This window comes from Schistocerca serialis, chromosome 3 (genome assembly GCF_023864345.2).
Source record: "Schistocerca serialis cubense isolate TAMUIC-IGC-003099 chromosome 3, iqSchSeri2.2, whole genome shotgun sequence".
NCBI classification, from domain to species: domain Eukaryota; kingdom Metazoa; phylum Arthropoda; class Insecta; order Orthoptera; family Acrididae; genus Schistocerca; species Schistocerca serialis.
This window is the reverse complement of record NC_064640.1, coordinates 938,718,213-938,742,602: the sequence shown is the minus strand read 5'-3', so window position 1 is coordinate 938,742,602 and position 24,390 is coordinate 938,718,213.

The following is a 24,390-nucleotide window of genomic DNA, read 5'->3' as shown; positions in this document are numbered from 1 at the left end:
TGCCTGAACTTTGAAAACTGACACACGATCACGTAAACAATACTGCTCTGTGTACCCGTGCAGCTTCGCAAAATCATAGAATCTTTTCACAAAGTATTTCATTTGCCGAAAACCAAACACATCTAATGGTTGCACAAGAGAGGAATTGTAATCACGTCTACTCCCACACTAAAATTGTCTGAAAATAAAAATTTAGCTTTTCACTCGAGGGAAGACTTGAACCAAGGAACTCTTGTTCGGCAGCTGCTCACGCTAACCACGGGACCACGACGCTGCTGGGCACACATTATCCTTGATGTTGCCTATCTTGCGCATGGACTACTCAGTTTGTATATTTTGCTTATTTTTTTCATAGTTCAACACAACTTCTTCCTGTTTTCTCGATTGATCTGTGCCAACTTATAACTAAATCTGAGGGGGGTGCGATGGGGAGGTTTCCTTGTAAGTTCTAGGGGACTGATGACCTCGAAAGTTAAGTCCCATAGTGCTCAGAGCCATTTGAACCATTTTTGCTACCGCATGCTGCCCTACCCCACGCTACCAGCGTGCGCGGTCGACCGCGCAGATTGAAGTTATGGCAGTGGCAGATGCTATGCAACATAGGCATCTACACTCCTGGAAATGGAAAAAAGAACACATTGACACCGGTGTGTCAGACCCACCATACTTGCTCCGGACACTGCGAGAGGGCTGTACAAGCAATGATCACACGCACGACACAGCGGACACACCAGGAACCGCGGTGTTGGCCGTCGAATGGCGCTAGCTGCGCAGCATTTGTGCACCGCCGCCGTCAGTGTCAGCCAGTTTGCCGTGGCATACGGAGCTCCATCGCAATCTTTAACACTGGTAGCATGCCGCGACAGCGTGGACGTGAACCGTATGTGCAGTTGACGGACTTTGAGCGAGGGCCTGTAGTGGGCATGCGGGAGGCCGGGTGGACGTACCGCCGAATTGCTCAACACGTGGGGCGTGAGGTCTCCACAGTACATCGATGTTGTCGCCAGTGGTGCGGAAGGTGCACGTGCCCGTCGACCTGGGACCGGACCGCAGCGACGCACGGATGCACGCCAAAACCGTAGGATCCTACGCAGTGCCGTAGGGGACCGCACCGCCACTTCCCAGCAAATTAGGGACACTGTTGCTCCTGGGGTATCGGCGAGGACCATTCGCAACCGTCTCCATGAAGCTGGGCTACGGTCCCGCACACCGTTAGGCCGTCTTCCGCTCACGCCCCAACATCGTGCAGCCCGCCTCCAGTGGTGTCGCGACAGGCGTGAATGGAGGGACGAATGGAGACGTGTCGTCTTCAGCGATGAGAGTCGCTTCTGCCTTGGTGCCAATGATGGTCGTATGCGTGTTTGGCGCCGTGCAGGTGAGCGCCACAATCAGGACTGCATACGACCGAGGCACACAGGGCCAACACCCGGCATCATGGTGTGGGGAGCGATCTCCTACACTGGCCGTACACCACTGGTGATCGTCGAGGGGACACTGAATAGTGCACGGTACATCCAAACCGTCATCGAACCCATCGTTCTACCATTCCTAGACCGGCAAGGAACTTGCTGTTCCAACAGGACAATGCACGTCCGCATGTATCCCGTGCCACCCAACGTGGTCTAGAAGGTGTTAGTCAACTACCCTGGCCAGCAAGATCTCCGGATCTGTCCCCCATTGAGCATGTTTGGGACTGGATGAAGCGTCGTCTCACGCGGTCTGCACGTCCAGCACGAACGCTGGTCCAACTGAGGCACCAGGTGGAAATGACATGGCAAGCCGTTCGACAGGACTACATCCAGCATCTCTACGATCGTCTCCATGGGAGAATAGCAGCCTGCATTGCTGCGAAAGGTGGATATACACTGTACTAGTGCCGACATTGTGCATGCTCTGTTGCCTGTGTCTATGTGCCTGTGGTTCTGTCAGTGTGATCATGTGATGTATCTGACCCCAGGAATGTGTCAATAAAGTTTCCCCTTCCTAGGACAATGAATTCACGGTGTTCTTATTTCAATTTCCAGGAGTGTAGTTTGCAGTGGACTGGTCAGATCCTTCTGGGTGCTGTTCTTTTCATGACGATCAGCGCAAAATGTCCATTGTATGTATATCCTTTCTCAATACTCATTTGGAAATTGGTTGAGATGAGTCTCCATTCACTGATACCAGCAGCTTCTGTCGGGTTTGAAACCGAATGTCACTGACAAGACGTGACACACGTCTCCGGTCTCTGTCAGTTAGAATCTTGTTACGATCACTGTTTTCGTTACATCGCTGCACGTGGAACACCACTCGTAGTAGAGAAGTTGGACAGTCTGGATTGATACACTAACAAATCGGGCAGCTGAATTATCGATGTGGTCGTAGGCATGTTCCAACAAGATAGCCGAGTTCGCGTCTCGGTCCGGCACACAGTTTCAATCTGCCAGGAAGTTTCAAGATAGCTCGTTTCTGACATTGTGTCACGACACCTCGTCAACCCATTTTACTGACTTTATTCACTACAACTGAGTGGAACATACACATCACTGGTATTCCTAAACCATTTGCGGAGTTCCAGAAATACCAGTGTGTTCTTTCGAGGGGGAGACTAACATTTTCTCTGGTATGCTTTACTGTAATGTGAGATATTTTCTTATGTAGTCCTTAATTGGCACTTAACCATACACGAGCTTTAGCATCTGTTAAGAAACATTTCATTTACTTTCAATTACAAATACATGTTCCCAACACTCTGGGTTGTTATTGAGGCAGTTTTGATTGCAAAGTTCAAGTTTTTCGTATGTTCAACCTCCTTGACAGAGGATTTCTTTTTTTTTTCTTTTCATACGACTCGTTAGTTGTAGACTCGACTACATAGCTTTCTGGTTAATGTCTCTTAGTTACTTTTTCCCTCACCTTTCTCAAAAAGTTTAACTGCTACTTTACACATTGTCTTCAAGTTAGCCGTCTGCTTTACGACTCGTTCCATTGGCACATTAAAACAACGCTACTATGTCATATATGAAACAGGCACGCCCATAAACCATTATGTATGATGCTGAAGTGCTTTGTGTAGCTCTCGGGACTAGCAAGCTGCTGGATGCATGGCATGTCTTGTGGTGTCACCGCGAGACACCACATTAGCTATGTGGTAGCCTTTAAATCGGCCGCGGTCCGTTAGTATACGTCGGACCCGCGTGTCGCCACTATCAGTGATTGCAGACCGAGCGCCGCCACACGGCAGGTCTAGTCTAGACTCCCTAGCACTCGCCCCAGTTGTACAGCCGACTTTGCTAGCGATGGTTCACTGTGTGCATACGCTCTCATTTGCAGAGACGACAGTTTAGCATAGCCTTGAGCTACGTCATTTGCTACGACCTAGCAAGGCGCCATATTCAGTTACTATGAAGGTATTCTGAACAGATAATATTGTGAATCATGTACCGTTAAGAGCGACGTTCATCATTAATGAATTAAAGTTAAGTATCAAACTAATTACGTCCGCTTTCTGAATTCTAATTCCTTGTCATGTTCCAGTCCTCACGTCAGTATAGTCCTTCCCTCCTCACGCCAGCCTGCGTGAGCTAAAACGCGTGCACTTCGGCCTCCACTCGTAACACGGTGTTGGCTCTTCTGCCAACACAGCATGTCTCATGGGAGGCTCCTTGGTTGTGATGGCTAGTTATATGCTTTGCCACGAGAGTTCGTTTACACCGCAGCTGAGCTTCGATGTTTTGTGATTCAAACTCTGTTATTTATGTCTTGGTTCTGTTCGGCCATCGGGTTATCAGTTGTCTGTGGCTGTGCTGTGTTCACTTAATGCTCCTAAATGTTGGTAAGGCCTCATTACAAATACAGTCTGCTGCATTCCCTTTGGACGAATTTATTTCTCCAAGGTCGCGATTACATGTAATAAATATTTCAGATTCTTTGGCATCCCGATTGGAAATGGAACATGGATGGTGTGGGAGGGTTTGAGTAATGTGTCCACATGTGTCGGGATACCCATGCATTCTGTGGTCATACATAAGCGTACTAGATACTAAACCCCTCCTCCCGTTCGGTAACAAGTCAGTCCGACTATGACACCATTATTTTATGTATCATGTAAAGTGACCCATCTTTTGTACATAGATTTCGGTGTTGATCAAAGACCGTCACTGCATATTTGCTTAATCTATGAAAGGAGCGGCTTTCTAATTTATACAAGTTATTAACAGATCTGGTATCTATATCTGTTTTCCAAAATTTGCTTCGTATTCGACACAACCATTTTCTTATACGATGCTTACGATCTGCAACAGGCCATACTGTTACCCGCGTCCTGTTTAACTGTACCACCATTCAAAAATCCTTTGCACATTCTTCAGTGTTGCAAGTGTTGTGTTATATGCTTCAGCATTTTCCGGAAATAGTCATACGGAAGACTGATGGTAAATGTAGCAGCACAACAAGCGCTCGCTACAGATCGGCTCTCATCAGATCCATGCATATTATAAAAGTATATTTATGTATGTATATTCGACATCTCCTCCTAAACATGTGGATCGACATTAACCAAACGTGGTACACATATCACTCATTGTCCGGAAAGAACCATTGTGGGGGTAAGGACTAACTACCTCTCAAAGGGGTAGGAGGCTAAAATGAAGCTTATCTCACGACACGCCAATAGCCAGAATATTTTCATCCAGTATTCGAGAACACAACTAAATCTGCATAAAATTTCAAAACTTAGCGAGATTTTTCCTCCTCGCTGACATCTACCCACAAAATAACGAGAGGAAGAAAGTTTATCGCTTACAATATTTTCGCTGTTCATCCAACGATACTCCCGCATCAGACCTTTTAATTTATTGCTACTTTACTACTAAATTTATTTGCAACAGATTTTTCAGACAGAATTCTCACATAATACTAAATGTTCTTGCAAAAATAAACCATTGTACGACACATATGTCAGGAGATATGACTTCATAAACAATTAGATGCGTCAAAACTTCCACATCATTCATGATCTTTTATTTATTACTTCTTTACTTCTAAGTCTGTTCGCAACACCTTTTGCAGACAGTATTTGCATATACCACTGAATGTAACTACAAAGTTCCATCGTTGTACGACACAAGTTAAGGAGATACGAAGTCATTAACATTTCGCTGCATGTAAACTATACTACAGGACGAAATTAGCCGTAGTACAGGTGAAATAAGTGTATAAATATGTGTGAAATACGTTAAATATATGCGCAATGTATGTGACATGTGCGTATGTGGGCACAGCCACGAGTAAAAAGTTTCTAGTAAATCTCTGGATAGATTTAATCCAAACATTGTCCACAAATTACTTACTATCTGAAGGAAATACTGTGGGGAAAATAACCAGCAACTTCCTATTGGGGTGGAGGATAACGTGGAGAGAGACTGGGGAGTAGGGGATGGACGGAGAGGGAGGGGAGGTGCAGACAAAGAAAGGAGGGAACAGGAGATGGACAGATAGAGGTTGGAGAAGGAGATGGACAGAGAGAGGACTGAGGAGGAGATGGATTTAGATGGGGGAAGAGCAGATGGATAGAGGGGAAGGAGCAGATGGACAGAGTAAGCAAAAAGAGGTAATAGACAGAGACAGGGTGGAGAAAGAACTGAACAATTGTCAGAGAGAAGGGAGAGGAGGAAGTAGACAGAGATAAAAAAGAGTAGGAGCGGGACAGAGATGTGAGGGAGGAGGAGATGGACAGTGAGTGGGGGGAAGAGAGGGGGAGTAGGATGTGGATAGAGAGAGAGGAAAGGAGGAGATCGACAGAGAGAGGGAGCAGGAGGAGATGGACAAAGAGAGGGGGTGGAGGAGATGAACTTAGAAGATGTGAAGAAGAGTCTTAGGGGAGGTGGAGGAGAGTATGGACAGTGGGGAGAGGACCAGAAGGGCAGAGAGAGAGGGGGAATGAGGAGATTTACTAATAGAAGTCTGGAATAAAGCCGTACCCGGGAAACACCGGGTACTCGGGTAGTGCTAATATAAAAGTTCACATTGCGTTCAGAGATTATCGTTTGAGTATTCTTCAGAGTTGTTACAGATTATACAAACTGCACAAAGATGTTCATGGCACGTGCGATCTCAGTTCCACTAACACTTCATAATCTGGCACTTCCAGTTCACTTATTTTGTTATGGGACTAGGCAAACATTATCACGACCCATCGTTTCCTTATGATACTATAAAGTCTGTTTTCCGCTGTTGTTGACTGTTGTTGCCACACAAATAATAGTGAGAAGTGTATTTAGACGACCTTGCCGAATAAACGGCTGTAAACAACTTGCAAATAGTATTTATTTAGGATGAATTATTAAATTTTGAAAACATGGTTCCCTTTCAATCTTATAATGTTTTTTTCATTACCATACACAAATGTGTCGGGTTTCTGCATGAGTGAACAGCTGTAGCTGTATATTTTGTATCGATTCGAGATGTTATCAGTACTGGTATATTGTCTAAACGCGCTATTTTACTGTTATAATCTCCATTAAAATGACTACAGTTCACATCTGACACTAGCAAAGTATTGGGGACCTTTCACTAATTTTCACGTCTAACAACGCTATAGATGTGAAAGACAGCATTAGATCACAGAGAAGGAAATGTGGTCTACACGTGACATATCTAGCTGTATCCACTATGGCTGAATATTAAAACAAAGGGGCGTTTAATGCACAAGAAAAGGAATATTATCTGTAAATGTGAATTTCAAACACTGGAAGCAGTGAGGCGATAAACTAATCTGAAAAAATTGTTAACAAAAGTGAAATGACTCTCCTCGGAGACGCCGCATTAGGGAACATTTATCACAAGTTGAATTTTTGTTTCAGACCGGGACACAACTTTATCTTATCACAAATCGTCATCGCTGCGTATAACATGCCAAGAACGCACATGTTGGCTTCACAGCTTCATGAAACGTTAACAACTTCGTTAAAAAGTTTGCTCTGTGTAGAGTACTCTAAAACTGCGCATTAAAAGGCCCAGAATGAGCAGAAAGCACTAGGAAAATAATCATTTTAATGGAATACAATTTCAGGAAGTATGCTCCAAAGAGGGAAACGTTACAAATAACGTCTCTTACTCACATGGCCTCCGGTCCGTTATCAAGACATACGTGTTCCACACATCCTACATAAAGGGTGACAATTATTAAACTATATGGAAAAAAAACATAAATTAGTTCGAAACTACAGCGTGTACACACGTTACTCAACATGAAAACATCACTACAGATATTCAGATTTAGGTCATGAGATGTTCTATATACGTGCCATCATTGGCGATGATGTATCGCAGACGAATAGTGAAATTCTGCACGACCCGCTGAAGTGTCGGAACATCGATGCTGTCGATGACCTCCTGAATGGCTGCTTTCAACTCAGGCATGGTTTCGGGATTATTGCTATACGCCTTGGTTTCAATATAGCCCCACAAAAAGGAGTCGCATATGTTTAAATCCGGAGAATATGGCGGCGATCGAGACCCATGCCACTGGGCTCTGGGTACCAAGTAGCCAGAATGCGGTCCCCAAAGTGCTCCTCTAGGACATCAAACACTCTCCTGCTTCGATGGGTTCGAGCTTCGTCATGAATGAACCACATCTTGTTGAAGTCAGGATCACTTTGTATAATGGGGATGAAATCATCTTCCAAAAGCTTCATGTACCGTTCAGTGGTTACCGTGCCGTCAAGGAATATCGCACCGATTATTTTGCAACTGGACACTGCACACCACACAGTCACCCTAAAGGCTGAAGAGACTTCTCTAACGCGAAATGCGGGATCTCAGTCCACCAAATCCGAGAGTTTTACTTATTGACGAACCCATACGAATGAAAATGGGCTTCGTCATTAAACCAAACAGTACAGTGCATACTATTTCCCATCATGCCGCGCAGCCAAACATGCAGTTTCAACACCCTAATGCAAAACGTTCAAAAGCTATGACGATTTTCTTTCATATAGTTCAATAACTGTCATCCTGTATCTTGGCGTAAATATATTTAATAATTTCCTGTTACTGTATCTCATCCCTCGCTATGGTAATATTCAGCTCAGAAGTCAATCCTGATAACGCACGGGAGGGTGGTGATACTCGATTAGGAAGCAGCCACTTCGAATCCTGTGGATAAACGAAATTTCCATCGGTACCATTTTGACGTTATCGGCAAGACTAATGATGGCACGAAATTCCTAATGACTACACTGTGTGGATATGTCTTGGGTTAACTCCAAACCTTTGCTCAGTCTCTAATCGAGATTAAACAAGTGACGGTTTCCATCGGTTGGGGACCTTGAGTTCAATGTCTCCAATTGTGCTACGTGCTACGTAAGTGCTGACAGCAAATTTCTGCTTCTCTTAATTTCATATGTTCCCACAAAATCACAAAAACAACGAATATCTTTAGAAGCACTCCTTAAGCATCCACGGACTCGTATACACATTGTCACTCCATCACTATATAGCTCTCTGTCCGAACCAATAATGAAATGTATGTTGTTAGCGACGCATTTGTAAAATTCTCATTTTGATTTCCGTTAGCGTCTGTCGCACCCAGATTCAAAAATTCCAACGGATTTGCAATTTGAAAAACGTGAAATAGATAGTACGGTCTTTTAATTCTGACTTTCGACTGGCTGCATGTCTATCAGATCGGACGACACATTTAGTCTCCATCACTCTCATAAGACACGTCAACTTTTTGCAGGTGCTGCAGAGGCTCAGACAATGATACTGGATGAAATAATGTCATAAAGAATCAAATTTTGAACGAAAAGATAATGTAAATTGCTTGATGACCAAAGATGGCTATCTGTTCTGAATTACCACTCCCTGTATTTTTATTTCGTCGTGGTACAGAGACTGTTCTTCACGACAAATCCCTGAAGTATATCTCTTTTCGAGATACCTACTTTCATAACTGAAGTATCGATTCAGGACTTCTCAGTTAGTTCAGTTGTTATCGAATACAGCAGCTAGTTTTATGGGGAGCTTCACTCGCTTATTGAAATGTTGTGATCATGAAGATAACTTTGCCATGTTGACTACTTCCGGCGGTGGTAGCTAGCAGGCCTTTTAATGGATCCCAGGTTCTTTGTGCACGGCTAATGTTCAGACAGTGAATGACCACAAACATGAATTTTTGGGCCTATAGGCACATCTCAACCTCCTTCAGCATAGAGAGTGAGGCAACACTGGGTTGAAATCAAAGATCGTCCGCTGGTATAAGTCTGTAACAAATAGTGATGGTGTAAAACGCTTCATTTAGCGAGACATCTATTTATTCTACAAGAACGGAACGGTATCAGATTGGCCTGCAATAATCTATAACTGAGAAACTGAGTGCTAGAGAGGTTGTGAACACTTCATTTCGAACCAGACAGGTTACGAATTGTACGTGAAGTGCTCTAGGTCACAAGGCCACGTCATGTTATTGTTCAAACTACTCCTTCAACATTCGACATTTCGACTCCTCTACTGGGAACTTATTTAGGAATCTTCTGATCTTCTCGGTTCGGTTCATTAAGCCGTGGACACCAGACGATTCCAGAAGAAGATCCTAACAGAGGTCTCAAAAAGTTGTAAGCTTGTTTGTCAAAACTTCTAATAATTATTATTATTGGTATTTTGAAAGACGTATGGAAATGTGTAAAGCTCAATCTCTGACAACATTATCGTTGTCTATAGTTTCCTCTAAAAATTGCAAGACAATCTGGTGAAACTTTTATCATCGTGACCACAAAATCTGATATGTAGCCGTACAACTTGTATTATGGAAACCCTTATTCCGCCATGTCAGTATTCAAACATATTCTGGAACCTCCTATTACCGGACATGTCAGTATTCTGATAGAAAACAAAAAAACAAAAATTACTCTTCACACTAATAATGAAAAATCAGTTCTTTAGTTTCTGACTTCGAATTTTAAAATATTCCTTAGCGTCTCGTAACAGTTATACTGAAATGCTCCTGTACGCAACAGACAACTTACCTCGTCTTGCCACTGCAACTTCATGACCAGCAACATGTTAAAATAATTCAAAAGAAATACTATGTTCCTTACAGATTGCAATGTAGAGCTACAACTACTGACCTAACTACTCCTATGGTTCTTTTATATACCGGGTGATCAAAAAGTCAGTATAAATTTGAAAACTGAATAAATCACGGAATAATGTAGATAGAGAGGTACAAATTGACACACATGCTTGGAATGACATGGGGTTTTATTAGAAGCAAAAAAATAGATACGTTCAAAAAATGTCCGACAGATGGCGCTTCATCTGATCAGAATAACAATAATTAGCATAACAACGTAAGACAAAGCAAAGATGATGTTCTTTACAGGAAATGCTCAATATGTCCACCATCATTCCTCAACAATAGTTGTAGTCGAGGAATAATGTTGTGAACAGCACTGTAAAGCATGTCCGGAGTTATGGTGAGGCATTGACGTCGGATGTTGTCTTATAGCATCCCTCGAGATGTCGGTCGATCACGATACACTTGCGACTTCAGGTAACCCCTGGGAGGCCAAGCATGACGAAAGTGGCGGCTGAGCACAAGATCATCACCAAACGACGCGCGCAAGAGATCTTTCACGCGTCTAGCAATACTTTTTTTTGTTCTAATAAAACCCCATGTCATTCCAAGCATGTGTCTCAATTTTTACCTCTCTATCTACACTATTCCGTGGTTTATTAAGTTTTCAAACTTAGTCTGACTTTTTGATCACCCGGTATATAGAAATTGAATGATCACGAGGGGACTGGCCAACAATCCTTAAACGGTGTAAAAATGAAAAGAACCAATAAAAACTTTTAATTTACTATATTCTTAAATGAAGATGTTAATAATCAATAATAACGTATCTGGTCACAACATAGATACGAATATTGTTCTCAAAGTAGTTATACACAAATCTGATGAAATTCCTCCAGTGTGCAAGCAAGTCACAACTACATATAGCAAAAAGCAAATTACCAAAAATCCTCGATTAATACCAAAACCTCCTGTGGCGCTACTAGCACGGTCAGAGCGGGCTGCGACGTCACCTGACGCGCGGTTTCTCTCCACGGCTGGCTGTGTCCGACTACTCTCAACAACTATTCGCTCGCTACCACTCCCGAAAATAATATCTCAGACGCAGAGTTTGTGTATACACACAACAGCAGACTCGGTAACCAGCTTTCCAAAAAATATGAACGTTCAACTTTCAAGACCGCTACGGTCGCAGATTCGAATCCTGCCTGGGCCATGGATGTGTGTGATGTCCTTAGGTTAGCTAGGTTTAAGTAGTTCTAAGTTCTAGGGGACTGATGACCTCAGATGTAAAGTCCCATAGATCTCAGAGCCATTTGAACCATTTTGCAAGCTTCCCACGTTTAATACTGAGAAAGCAGTTTAAGAAGAACATGACACGGCCTTATAACATAGAAAGTTTTACCTTCAGTGATATTGGCAATGAAAGCCGGCACACTTATATATAGTAAGAATACGTTTGTTGCGAGAAGCAAAATTTTGGCTGATGTGTGTCGAAGGGTTTTTGGAAGCGCCCTGTGTAGATTCATTCCGAAATATTGGTACAGTGGACCCGATGATGGTCTGATCCTAGACTGAAATCGATCGTCTCTAATAAAGTATACTGTTTCAGCTGTGTATTGGATAACACAATTCTTAAGATTCATTCCGAAATATTGCCCTCGAATAATTGTGTGACAGCTGAAAACCAGTCCACCTTGTATCCAATATACCTTGTCTTTCCTCTGAACACGTCGCAAGTATCAGTCGTTGTCTGAACCGTGTTCTGTGTAGTTTTGAGTGCATTATGTCACAGCTAAGCGAATTCGAACCTGGGGGCATTATTGGTGCTCGGTGCGAGCTTCCGTAACCAAGAGAGTCCAAGTGCTTGCCGTTTCTTGAAAAGGATTTTGATGAAAAGTAACGACAGCTGCAAAGTCACTACAGAACAGGATGTTGCACTCCCTAAACCAATCAGCACAATTCAGCATGATTGCCTTCGTTGTAGCTTTGTTTTTTATAAAGACATGAACAGCAGTATGACTTTTTTAAACGGCACCCGCTGTTTTTTATTCGGTAATTCATTTCCTGTCCTAAAGGCCTATTCAGAAATGTATCACAGTGTACCATTCACTGAAACACAACGTTATAAATTACATAACACTACATTGACTTTCAGCCCGGGATCACAAACTCGTCCACTTGCTGGAGCTGTCAGGAAACAAATGAAAACCAAGTAAAAACATAACACAAAATTGACTTTCCTGTACCATTGCCCATGAGTAGAACATTCAGAGGCGCTCAAGTAGTGACCCTGGACACCGATACACTGGTGCACTCGTTGAGTGAAAGAATTATTTACTGCTTCCGGTGTTGCCTGCTGAAGAGAATTACAAACAAGCACGATACATTTCTGCATGTCCTCTGGAGTAGCTGCAGTCGCGATAGACAACGTCTTCAACGCATCTCCAAAGAAAAAAGTCCAGAGGATTTAAATCAGGAGACCTAGCAGGCCAAGTAACTGTTCCGCCTCGACCAATCCATCAGGCAGGATACCTTCGGTTCAGCACACGACGTGCACGCAAGGCATTATGCGCTGGACATCAATCGTGTTGATACCGCATAAGCATTCTGGTTCTTAGCGGCACTTCATGCAGAAGAGGAAGAGGAATTCGTCTGAGGAAGTCGGCATACACTCTGCCGTTTAGACTACCATTGATGAAATAAGGGACAATAATTGTAGTAACAAGAATCCCACACCAGACGTTAACTCTCCATTGACGCTGATGTTCCACCTGTCTAAGCCATCGTGGATTGTCGCTGGACCAGTAATGCATGTTCCTTGTATTTATCTGCCCACTGTTTGAGAAGGAACATTCATCGGTAAATAGAACATTGTAGAAGAAGTTCGGGTTGCTGCTGTGCCCACTGACAGAACTGTACACGATTCTGGAAATCATTCCCATACAATTCCCGATTTAGGTGTACATGGTAAGGATGGAGCCGGTGACGTGTAAGAATACGATGTGCACTGGTTTTAGGAATGCCAATCTCGAGTTCAAGCTGTCGTGTGCTCACATGTGGATTCATAGCAACGGAAGCGAGGACAGTAACTTCGGCAGCTTCGTCTGTGCGAGTGCTACGATGATTGCATTGTCGTAGGTTGAAACTTCCCGTTTCCTGAAGCGGCGCAACAAGACGAGAAAACGTCCATCGGGAAGGTGGGTTCTTGTCAGGATATCGCTCTCTGTACAGTTCCGCTGCCTGCGTAGCATTCCACCTACCTTCATCAATAACAATTAAAGAAAAGTTATGTCGATGCAGTTTGTAGGAAGGGCAGCCTTTACTGTATGCCTACTCTACACAACAGTATCTAAAAAGACTAAACTACTGTACTAAATGTAACCGTACATAAGAAAACAGTATTGCAGTTACTGTTCTGCTAACTTACATTCCCCATAGATGTGCAGCATTTTTACCTTCTCTTCGTTGGTGTGGGCTCGACTCACACAACTCTTCAACTGACAATGGTTGATGGGATGATGCGTGTGCGTTCTACTCATGTTTATGTTTGTCCTCTGTCAACGTCAGCACGTTGATGTGTTCCATTACCCCGAGTACCTGCACTAAACGCTGCGAGCATCAACGTCAATGTTGTGTTATGTAATTAATAACGTTGTGTTTCAATGAATGGTACACTGTGATACATTTCTGAATAGGTCTTTAGGAGATAAAATGAATTACTGAATAAAAAATACAGGGTGCAATTTAAGAAAGTCATACCGTTGTTCATACCTTTGTAAAAAACAAAGCTACAACGAAGGCAATCATGCTGATTGATATTCCCCTGACGGCTAAAGAACATTTGCTTGAAACATTTTGTATTTTGCATCGGACAAACAGTTATTTAGGATGGTCAAGATAAACTGGACACCCCGTATATACGAGTCCTACAATGTGACACATATTTCCCAACTTTGTATGGCTTGGTAGCGACACACGCTGTCGAAGTCTGTATTTTGACTGCTTCTTCTAAAATCACCTCGTCGTCACTTTGAGAATACGTGCCACGCAATAAGAAAAGAGGCAGCGTCTTGGCTGCGTGCTATAGAGAATGAGGAGGGACACTGACGTGGAGCAAAAACACCCAATTCGACAACGTCCCACGATGTTTCGTCTTCATAGCCTTGCGTGACCTTTTCAGGAGATTTAATTTCACCCCCAACTCGGCAGCCCCATACAACATACAGCATCACCATGCCCACTGATGGTTAGATCTGAATCTTGTTCAGCGATGGTTCCTGTTCTATGACTGACGTCCACTTTTTCACTATCGCCTCGAGTGCAGTATGCCGGTTCTCGAGGACAAGGATATCCAATTACGTTGCAGTGTCATGTCATTCACAAAAAGATGGCGTCCACTTCTTACACGCCATTCAGATTTGTCTGATCATATTGGGAGCGTGTGCGCCACATAATTACTACCCTCCCGCCGGAGGTTCGAGTCCTCCCTCGGACATGGGAGTACGTGTTGCTCTTAGCATACCTTAGTTTAAGTAGTGTGTAAGACTAGGGACCGATGACCTCAGCGGTTTGGTCCCATAGGACTTTACACACATTTGAACATAATTACTATGTTTTATGATAATCAATTCTTGCCGTACTCTTCCAACAGCTGAGTATGGAGTGTTGCGGCGTCGTTCTCTTTCAAATGCAGAAAATGAACTAGTACACGGTAGCCCACTTTATCAGTGCGGTATGTAATTTGTTGTGGCTCCTCAAGTGGCCTACTACGTTACTATGACGCGAAGGTTTCAGCGTGTACCAGAACTGCAGAGAGTCCTACAACAGAAACAAAAAATTAACCAAATCATTTTACTTTCCCTAGATGATTATTAAAACATTATGAGTATTGTTCGTATAAAACACCGGAAGATAGGTGTTAGGCTGGTAGTTTTGAAAAAGCCTCGTCGCCAGTTTTGTAAAGGCCTCCGCGCTACTACTGTGGAGGCTGAGTTCCCATTATTGTTATGGTAGGCCGAGTTTGTGAAACGACTTCTGGTGCAGTACACCGCTAAGACAGTTTCTCCCTGCCAATGAATGAAATGATCTTATGACAGTGTTGGCCCGGAGGCCCCATGAGGAGGGTTCAGACGCCGCATTGCAAGTCCTTTTTAGTTGACGCGACTTCGGCGATTTGCGAGTCAATGATGATGAAGGACACACAACACCCAGTCATTTCGAGGCAGAGAAAATCCCTGTCTCCACAGGGAGTCGAACCCTGGACCCCGTGCGCGGGAAGCGAGAACGCTATTGCAAAACCACGAGCTGTGGACTCCGTGTCACTGTTACACACTTATGTGCTAAGATGAGGTAAGAGGATAGGAGAACGAAGATTCTACAACACTCCAACAAATTAGAAACAAATTCACACAAATATGTTAAAATGTTAACTTATCTTTGTGACTAGTGGAATAAGGAAGTACGCAACACTGCTTGTAATATAACGCAAGAATTTTGATGGGCTTCAAACATGTTGTAGAGGCACTTCCCCTGAGTAGCTGGCTATCCGATTTTTTAGCGACGGACCTTGGTTTTTGAGAAAATCGATTTTGAAGTTCATTGCTCGATTTGTAAATCCGTGATATTACATTTCGAGCAAGTCAGCGTAGCACACCGGTAAAGCTTCACGCCTATCGCGCTGGAGGTACCGTATTCGAATCTTGCTCGTGTACTTTTTTTTCAAAAACGACCGAATTTTTCAATTTTATTTCAAAGAATATCAAGAAACAGTGTAAGATGTGAAAATTATTAAGATATATTCACTTATTAATTTTTTCAAGCATTCATTCCGTTTGTGGTTCGCATCATATTCTCCCAATTCATCTTCGCCGTTGAAATCTATCAATTCATCATCAATAATGATCTGTCTTTCGGCCAAGAGATCCTGCATTGCGATACATATCTCATCGCCAATTGCAGCGGAACTGGCAGAGATCACGCTAAGTCGTGTATTCGTTACGAGATTCAAATCGCGGAGTAGATTTTCGGCGTATTTAATGTCATTTGTGGTTTCGCCTTTTGATTCTTCGTTCAGCTCCTCTACTTGTGGATCTTCTTCTGCTGCACTACTGCAGAAACACTTGGTTCTTCCATTTCACAGAATTTTTCTAACACATAGCACTAGAGACGCTTTGCGAGCAACTGACGCTGTAGTTAGATGCGAACGTAAAGGAATGCAACTCGCATCCTCATTGGCCTAGGGGCTGGGGTCTCGTTAAGGCTAACGGTATTCACGGGAGAGGGGACTATAATGGGAGGAGATCGATTTCAGATAATACAAGAAGTGACCGTTGTACGAACATTTGGAACTCCAACTGCGAACCGCAAACGGAATGAATATCTAAAAAAATTAATAACTGAATACATCTTTATGATTTCGCACACCTTACACTTATAATTGATATTCCTTGAAATAAAATTGAAAAATTCGGTCGATTTTGAAATAAAAAAAGCTCGCAGGAGAGCTTCTCTAACGTTTGGAAGATAGGAGACGAGGTACTGGCAGAAGTAAAGCTGTGAGGACGGGCCGTGAGTCGTGCTTGGGTAGCTCAGTTGGCAGTCGGCTTTTGGCGGCCGTGGTGTGCGGACCTCCGGCGTGTGCTGTGAGCTACGGTCTGCTGCGCTGCGCTCGGTAACTCAAGCGCCTGCTGCAGTAGTCAGCTGCGTTATTTGAGACTCTTGATGGATTCATATTAGAAGGAGAGATGGATCAACCTAATAGAAAAGACACGCTGGAATTTGTTTTTGACCAAAAAGGGCTGAGATCGAATTCGTTCGAAATTGAGACATGGCTAGAGGAAGTTGTGAAAATTTCGTTTGAGGATATAATAGGTATTCACCTTTCAATTGTGAGTAGCATTGTGTGTGCCAAGCTTAAAAACACGGAATTGTGTGACAAAATTGTTGAATCTAGTGGCGGAACATTTAGGTTCAAACATCACGATGGCAATATTAATGAAGTTCGTGTTACGCATGCTGCCTTTGGATTAAGGACTGTCCGTGTCTTTGAGCTACCATTTGAAATCACCGCTGACCAGATCAATTCGGTGGTAGCTCCTTATGTGAGAATAATTAGCAACTTTGCAGAAAAGTGGTCTCTTGCTCACAAGTTCCCCGTCTTGAATGGTATCAGGCAACTGCGAGTTGATTTACACAAGCACATACCCTCGTATATAAATGTTTGTTGTTATCGGGCTATAGTAATATACACTCCTGGAAATTGAAATAAGAACACCGTGAATTCATTGTCCCAGGAAGGGGAAACTTTATTGACACATTCCTGGGGTCAGATACATCACATGATCACACTGACAGAACCACAGGCACATAGCCACAGGCAACAGAGCATGCACAATGTCGGCACTAGTACAGTGTATATCCACCTTTCGCAGCAATGCAGGCTGCTATTCTCCCATGGAGACGATCGTAGAGATGCTGGATGTAGTCCTGTGGAACGGCTTGCCATGCCATTTCCACCTGGCGCCTCAGTTGGACCAGCGTTCGTGCTTGACGTGCAGACCGCGTGAGACGACGCTTCATCCAGTCCCAAACATGCTCAATGGGGGACAGATCCGGAGATCTTGCTGGCCAGGGTAGTTGACTTACACCTTCTAGAGCACGTTGGGTGGCACGGGATACATGCGGACGTGCATTGTCCTGTTGGAACAGCAAGTTCCCTTGCCGGTCTAGGAATGGTAGAACGATGGGTTCGATGACGGTTTGGATGTACCGTGCACTATTCAGTGTCCCCTCGACGATCACCAGTGGTGTACGGCCAGTGTAGGAGATCGCTCCCCACACCATGATGCCGGGTGTTGGCCCTGTGTGCCTCGGTCGTATGCAGTCCTGATTGTGGCGCTCACCTGCACGGCGCCAAACACGCATACGACCATCATTGGCACCAAGGCAGAAGCGACTCTCATCGCTGAAGACGACACGTCTCCATTCGTCCCTCCATTCACGCCTGTCGCGACACCACTGGAGGCGGGCTGCACGATGTTGGGGCGTGAGCGGAAGACGGCCTAACGGTGTGCGGGACCGTAGCCCAGCTTCTTGGAGACGGTTGCGAATGGTCCTCGCTGATACCCCAGGAGCAATAGTGTCCCTAATTTGCTGGGAAGTGGCGGTGCGGTCCCCTGCGGCACTGCGTAGGATCCTACGGTCTTGGCGTGCATCCGTGCGTCGCTGCGGTCCGGTCCCAGGTCGACGGGCACGTGCACCTTCCGCCGACCACTGGCGACAACATCGATGTACTGTGGAGACCTCACGCCCCACGTGTTGAGCAATTCGGCGGTACGTCCACCCGGCCTCCCGCATGCCCACTATACGCCCTCGCTCAAAGTCCGTCAACTGCACATACGGTTCACGTCCACGCTGTCGCGGCATGCTTCAGTGTTAAAGACTGCGATGGAGCTCCGTATGCCACGGCAAACTGGCTGACACTGACGGCGGCGGTGCACAAATGCTGCGCAGCTAGCGCCATTCGACGGCCAACACCGCGGGTCCTGGTGTGTCCGCTGTGCCATGCGTGTGATCATTGCTTGTACAGCCCTCTCGCAGTGTCCGGAGCAAGTATGGTGGGTCTGACACACCGGTGTCAATGTGTTCTTTTTTCCATTTCCAGGAGTGTATGATGGGCAGCCAAGAACCTGCCCGTCTTGCGGCGGTACAGGCCATGTCTGCTCGCAGTGTATACAACGCCGCGTGGCCCAGCTACCTGCGGGCGAAGCAGTGAGACCCCCAGCCGTGTCAACATTGCCTTTAACTTACGTAGCGGCAGCCGCTGGACAACTCCCCATACGCGTCACGCTCCTGACGCTAGTCGGGACGCTACTCAGGATGATGCAGCTCGCGACAATGAAGTGATAATGCAAGTTAGCGACTCGACGGTGACAACACAACCAAAGAGTCAAGAAAAAGAACCAAATATCTCTGTTCAAATAGAACAAACCCCTGAACCAATTATAGTCCTTCAGAATGGGCAGCCTCCAGAAAACCTCAAGGAAACCAACCCATCACTTGCCATCGAACAGGGCCGAGCGCAAGATACCCAAGAGGCATCGGAAAATGTTGAAACCTCCCCAAGAGTCAGTCCTCCAAGGAAACATAAAAAGAGGAGACTAGCTCACAGGGGCGCTGAACAACTGACACCGCCTTTGCGAGAAAAAGCAAAGCAGATCAGCAACAAAATGCATGAAGAACAGCATAGTAATCCGGTTCTGAGTATGCAGGCACCTGACCCCTTGCAAGCCAAATCAAATACACCATGCCCCATGTCAACGGACCATTCGTCACACGAGAGATTGAAGCTGCTAGCAAATTTCGATGCACACAAGGTTTTCCCTGAGACTAGAAATGCAGAAAAAGAGACATCTAAAGCTAATCAACACAAAACCTGGGCTGATTAATCGGATGAAATGCATCAAGATGAAGAATTGAATGAAACTGGAGGAACGGAACAGCCTCCTGCCCCAAGAGATCAGCTGAACACGATGGATACATCATTGCCGGAACATACATGTGAAAAAGGATTTTCCTCCGACAGCAATGTTGTGGATTGGAAATGTTGACGCTCCCAAGGAATTTCCTGAAGGGATCATAGTTCTAATTCCTAAAAACTCACTTAGCAAAGCAATTGAAAACCCTCGCCCAGTAACATTACTCAACAGTGATTACAAAATTATGGCCCGCTTATTAGCAAGAAGAAAGAAAATGGTTATTAACTCTGTAACTGGCCCGTAGTAAACATGTGTAGGCAAAGACAGAAACATCTATCAGATTATATGCGAATGTAGGGATATAATATCAACCGCAAATGTATGCCGAATAAAATGTGCTTTAGTGTCTTTAGACTTCGAGAAGGCGTTTGACAGAGTAGATCATGAGTATCTTCTCGGAATCATGGAAGTAATGGGATTCCCACCACGATTCGTGAGGATTATTCAACAAATTTTGAAGAACAGTGTAGCACGAATAATGATAAACGGACAACTAAGTAGAGAGATTGAATTGACTGGATCCGTACGTCAAGGTTGCCCAATGTCAATCGCCCTTCTCGCAATAGTAATAGAACCTCTCCTCGCGACACTCACGCATCACCTGCAAGGATTGTGTATAAACGGCAAGAAAGTAGTGTGCAACGCCTACGCAGATGATGTGGGCGTCCTGGTTATAAATGAAGATGAAGTGGCGAAAGCTCTTCAGATTGTTCACACATAAGAACTTGCTTCTGGCGCCAAACTAAATAAGAGGATGAAGTGGCGAAAGCTCTTCAGATTGTTCACACATAAGAACTTGCTTCTGGCGCTAAACTAAATAAAAGGAAGTCAGGCATCATGAACCTAGGCAGAGGAATATGCATGCAAAATCGGGGACAACTGACGGAAGTATCCACATTGAAATGTTTGGGTATTGAATTTAGGAGCGACATCCAACACACTATTGCCGTCAATTGTAAAAAACTACTTGCAAGCATACGAGCATCTGTACAAGGAAACAGTATGAGGCAACTGGACGAGATACAGAAAACCACACTAGTAAATGAGTATATAACATCCAAACTTAACTATGTTGTCCAAGCTTTCCCGATGCCATTAGAAACAGCCAGAAGAATTTTGTCCGCGATAGGAAGCTTTGTAAGCCACGGCAACATTTTTAAAGTGAAGTTCAATACACTAACACTCCCAACAAGGAAAGGCGGTTTAAACCTCGTTGACGTCAGTTACGGGTCACTAGCGTTATATGTACGTATGTCGAACGTGCAAGCAATGGAAACAGATGCCCGACAGCTTAACGGCCCACTTGCTGAATGAAATTGCTCCTGCGAGCATGCAGCCGCCAATAGATGTGCGGCATATACCATCTGGTCACCCAAAAACTTTTCTCGTTGAGTACAGTTATATCTTATCGAGGCTCTCAGAACAGCAGTTGACGAAAGTAAAGGACATCTATACATATTTGATGGAAGCTAAGGAAGGAAATATTATTGAAAGAAAATACCCCAACAACGACTGGTGTGCAATTTGGAAAAGTATCCACGATCAGAACTTACCCTCTAAGGTGAAAGCAACTTGGTATAATGCAGTCAACAGGAAAATATCAACTAATTCCAAACTGTATGCTATACAACTCACAAATTCGCCCTTGTGCGCGTCATGCAACCTTCTTGACACTGGAGAACACCGATTCATGTGTGAAAGAGTAAGAGACATATGGCATATAGCTAAGCAGAAATTAGCGACCGTTAACAGAACATCTCCAACCGTTATCACCGCCGTAGATTTTCTGACTCCAGACGCAGTGCCATATCCTAATACGAAAAGAAATGCTGTTAACTGGCTAAAAGGGCACACGCTGCACTATATCTTGAAGGCAGAAAATGAAATCAAAGAAGATTACTGGGTGTATCTAACGACTCAGCTCCATCATCTCATACGGACAAAAGACTACAAAAAAATACGCATGCTTCCTAAATAGAATCATGGAATAAAATTATACAGAGAACAATAATAGATTAAGACTGGTACGGAATTCAGAGATGTCAACCTTGCACGATTACAGATAACTGGAACCAGAATGTCTTAGATTCTTTCACGAGACACAACAGAAAAGAAATCAAGTTCGTGGCAAGACGCACCGGTCTACATCCTCATGAAGAAATTAGACATCAAATTTTATGTATTTTATTTTTTAATTATCTTATGCCATACGCAGAGAAGCTTTAAGTTCTAAAAAAACATTTTTTAAGGGGATACAAGATTTTATGTTTTTCTGATGAAGATGAGAGACTTCAGTTTATTTCAACATACTTGTCTTTCCATTAGCAAGAGGAAGATTCATTTCCTTTAATTAATATTAAGACGAAATATTTATTCTCGTTTATTTTAGCAAAGGTAATTTAGGCATCCAGCTTAATGAAAAAAAATTAGGAAGCCGACAAAAAAAAGAAAAAAAAGTGGCAGAGCACCCGCAAAAAAAGTAAGAAACATGAGGATTTGGCATCAAAACACAAAAAAGTACATAAAATAAAAAAGTAAAAAAAGTTGGTAGAAGGATGGACTCTTAATAATACTAATAATAATAAAAACGACAAAAGCATAGAAGCTAGCCGAAGAAGGCAAAACAAGGTGAACGTTTGGAAGGGCTGTGAGGGGAGAAGGGAGGCCCTGAAAAAAAGAAAAAGGTTGGTAGAGCACTTGCACGCGAAAGGCAAAGGTCCCGAGTTCGAGTCTCGGCTCGGCACACAGTTTTAATCTGCCAGGAAGTTTCATTTCAGTGCACACTCCGCTGCAGAGTGAAAATCTCATTCTGGAAACGTAAATTTACTTGAAAGTGGACTATGCAGTAATACCTGTTATTTCTTCACCCATAAAGTCACAGTATTTTACTGACAGCCTCTCGCTATAGAATACTGGTTGTTCCATCCAAACTTACGACCTTTTTTTTTGTATTCAGTAGCATTATTTCGGAGATGCTGAAGGCACTAGACGTCCGCTGTAAGAAGTGATACATAAAGCTTTAATCACCCACAGTTTACGACGTCACATCCAAATTATGAGTTGTAGGTGAATTACAGCCCGCCAGGAGACAGTGCCGTGTCTGGCTGGAATGACCAACGTCATCCCCATAGGCCACACGATTCATCGCATCGTAATGTCAGGTCATGAAGTTATCGTTGCTCACCATAAATATTGCCTGACATTTGTGGTATCAAACATGAGTAGGAAGCATAGACGTCCCTCATACGGTAGCCGGTTTGTCATCACTCTTCCTGGTAGCTGCCAGCACTGTTTCGGATTGCGCAAATCCAGACGGATAGCCGCCGCTTGGCCTCGACCCTCGGGAATCCGCCGAAGTCTATTCCCTGCCGGGCCACATCTCACCCTTTCGACCCCAACTCCTGTGTCGTCCGAACAAGACACAGCCAGGGCAAAAGCACCACAGGCGCCAAGATGCAAACTTGTGCCAGTGCACAGTGACTCGACACTTGCGCAAGTTCCACCAGTGCCACGGGCGGCGCTGAGGATGAAGAATCGATCTCTCCACGGCGGTTTGCCGACCGAATACAATACACCAATGACCAGACGACATCGGACAGAAATCTATTCGCAAGACAGAAGAGCAGTTCTCGCACACTTGGTTATAGATCATCGTCCAGGGCTGACTCAAACAGGTAACATCGTTTAGTGAACTCTTGGAAGTGAACAGACAGTTGTAAATTGCATTTGCTACGTACTGTGAACTCTTACCTACGATTATTTTCACTTGCAAGGGGACCATCCATACTGTAAATCACGGATTTTGTTGCGCTTCAAATATGTTGGAGAGGCACTTACCTTGAGTACCTGGCTATCCGGTGTTTTATCGTAGGACCTTGGTTTTTGAGAAAATCGATTTTGAAGTTAATTGCGCGATTTGTATATCCGTAACATTACATATATCTCGAGTAAGTCAGCGTAGCGCAGCGGTAAAGCTTCACGCCTACCGCACTGGACGTACCGTGTTCTAATCTTGCTCGTGAACAATTTTTTTTTCAAAAACAACCGAATTTTCAATTTTATTTCAAAGAATATCAACAAACAGTGTAAGATTTGCGAAATTATTAAGATATATTCAGTTATTATTTTTTTTCCAATATTCATTCCGTTTGTGGTTCGCATGATATTCTCCCAATTCATCTTCTTCGTTGAAATCTATCAATTCATCATCAATAATGATCCTGTATTGCGATACACATCTCATCGCCAATTGCAACGGATCTGAGAGGGATCACGCTAGGTGGTGTCAGCGTATCGCAGAGGTAAAGGTACACGTCTTCCACGCTGGAGGTATTGTGATCGAATCCTGTTCGTGTACTTTTTTTTTCAAAATCGATCGAATTTTTCCATTTTATTTCAAAAAATATCAATAATAAGTGTAAGGTGTGCGAAATTATAAAGATGTATTCAGTTATTAATTTTTTCAAATATTCATTCCGTTTGTGGTTCGCAGTTGGAGTTCCAAATGTTCGTACAACGGTCACTTCTTGTATTACCCGAAATCGATCTCCTCCCATTATAGTCCCCTCTCCCGTGAATACCGTTAGCCTTAACGAGACCCCAGCCCCTAGGCCAATGAGGATGCGAGTTGCATTCCTTTACGTTCGCATCTAACTACAGCGTCATTTGCTCGCAAAGCGTCTCTAGTGCTATGTGTTAGAAAAATTCTGTGAAATGGAAGAACCAAGTGTTTCTGCAGTAGTGCAGCAGAAGGAGGTCCACAAGTAGAGGAGTTGAACGAAGAATCAAAAG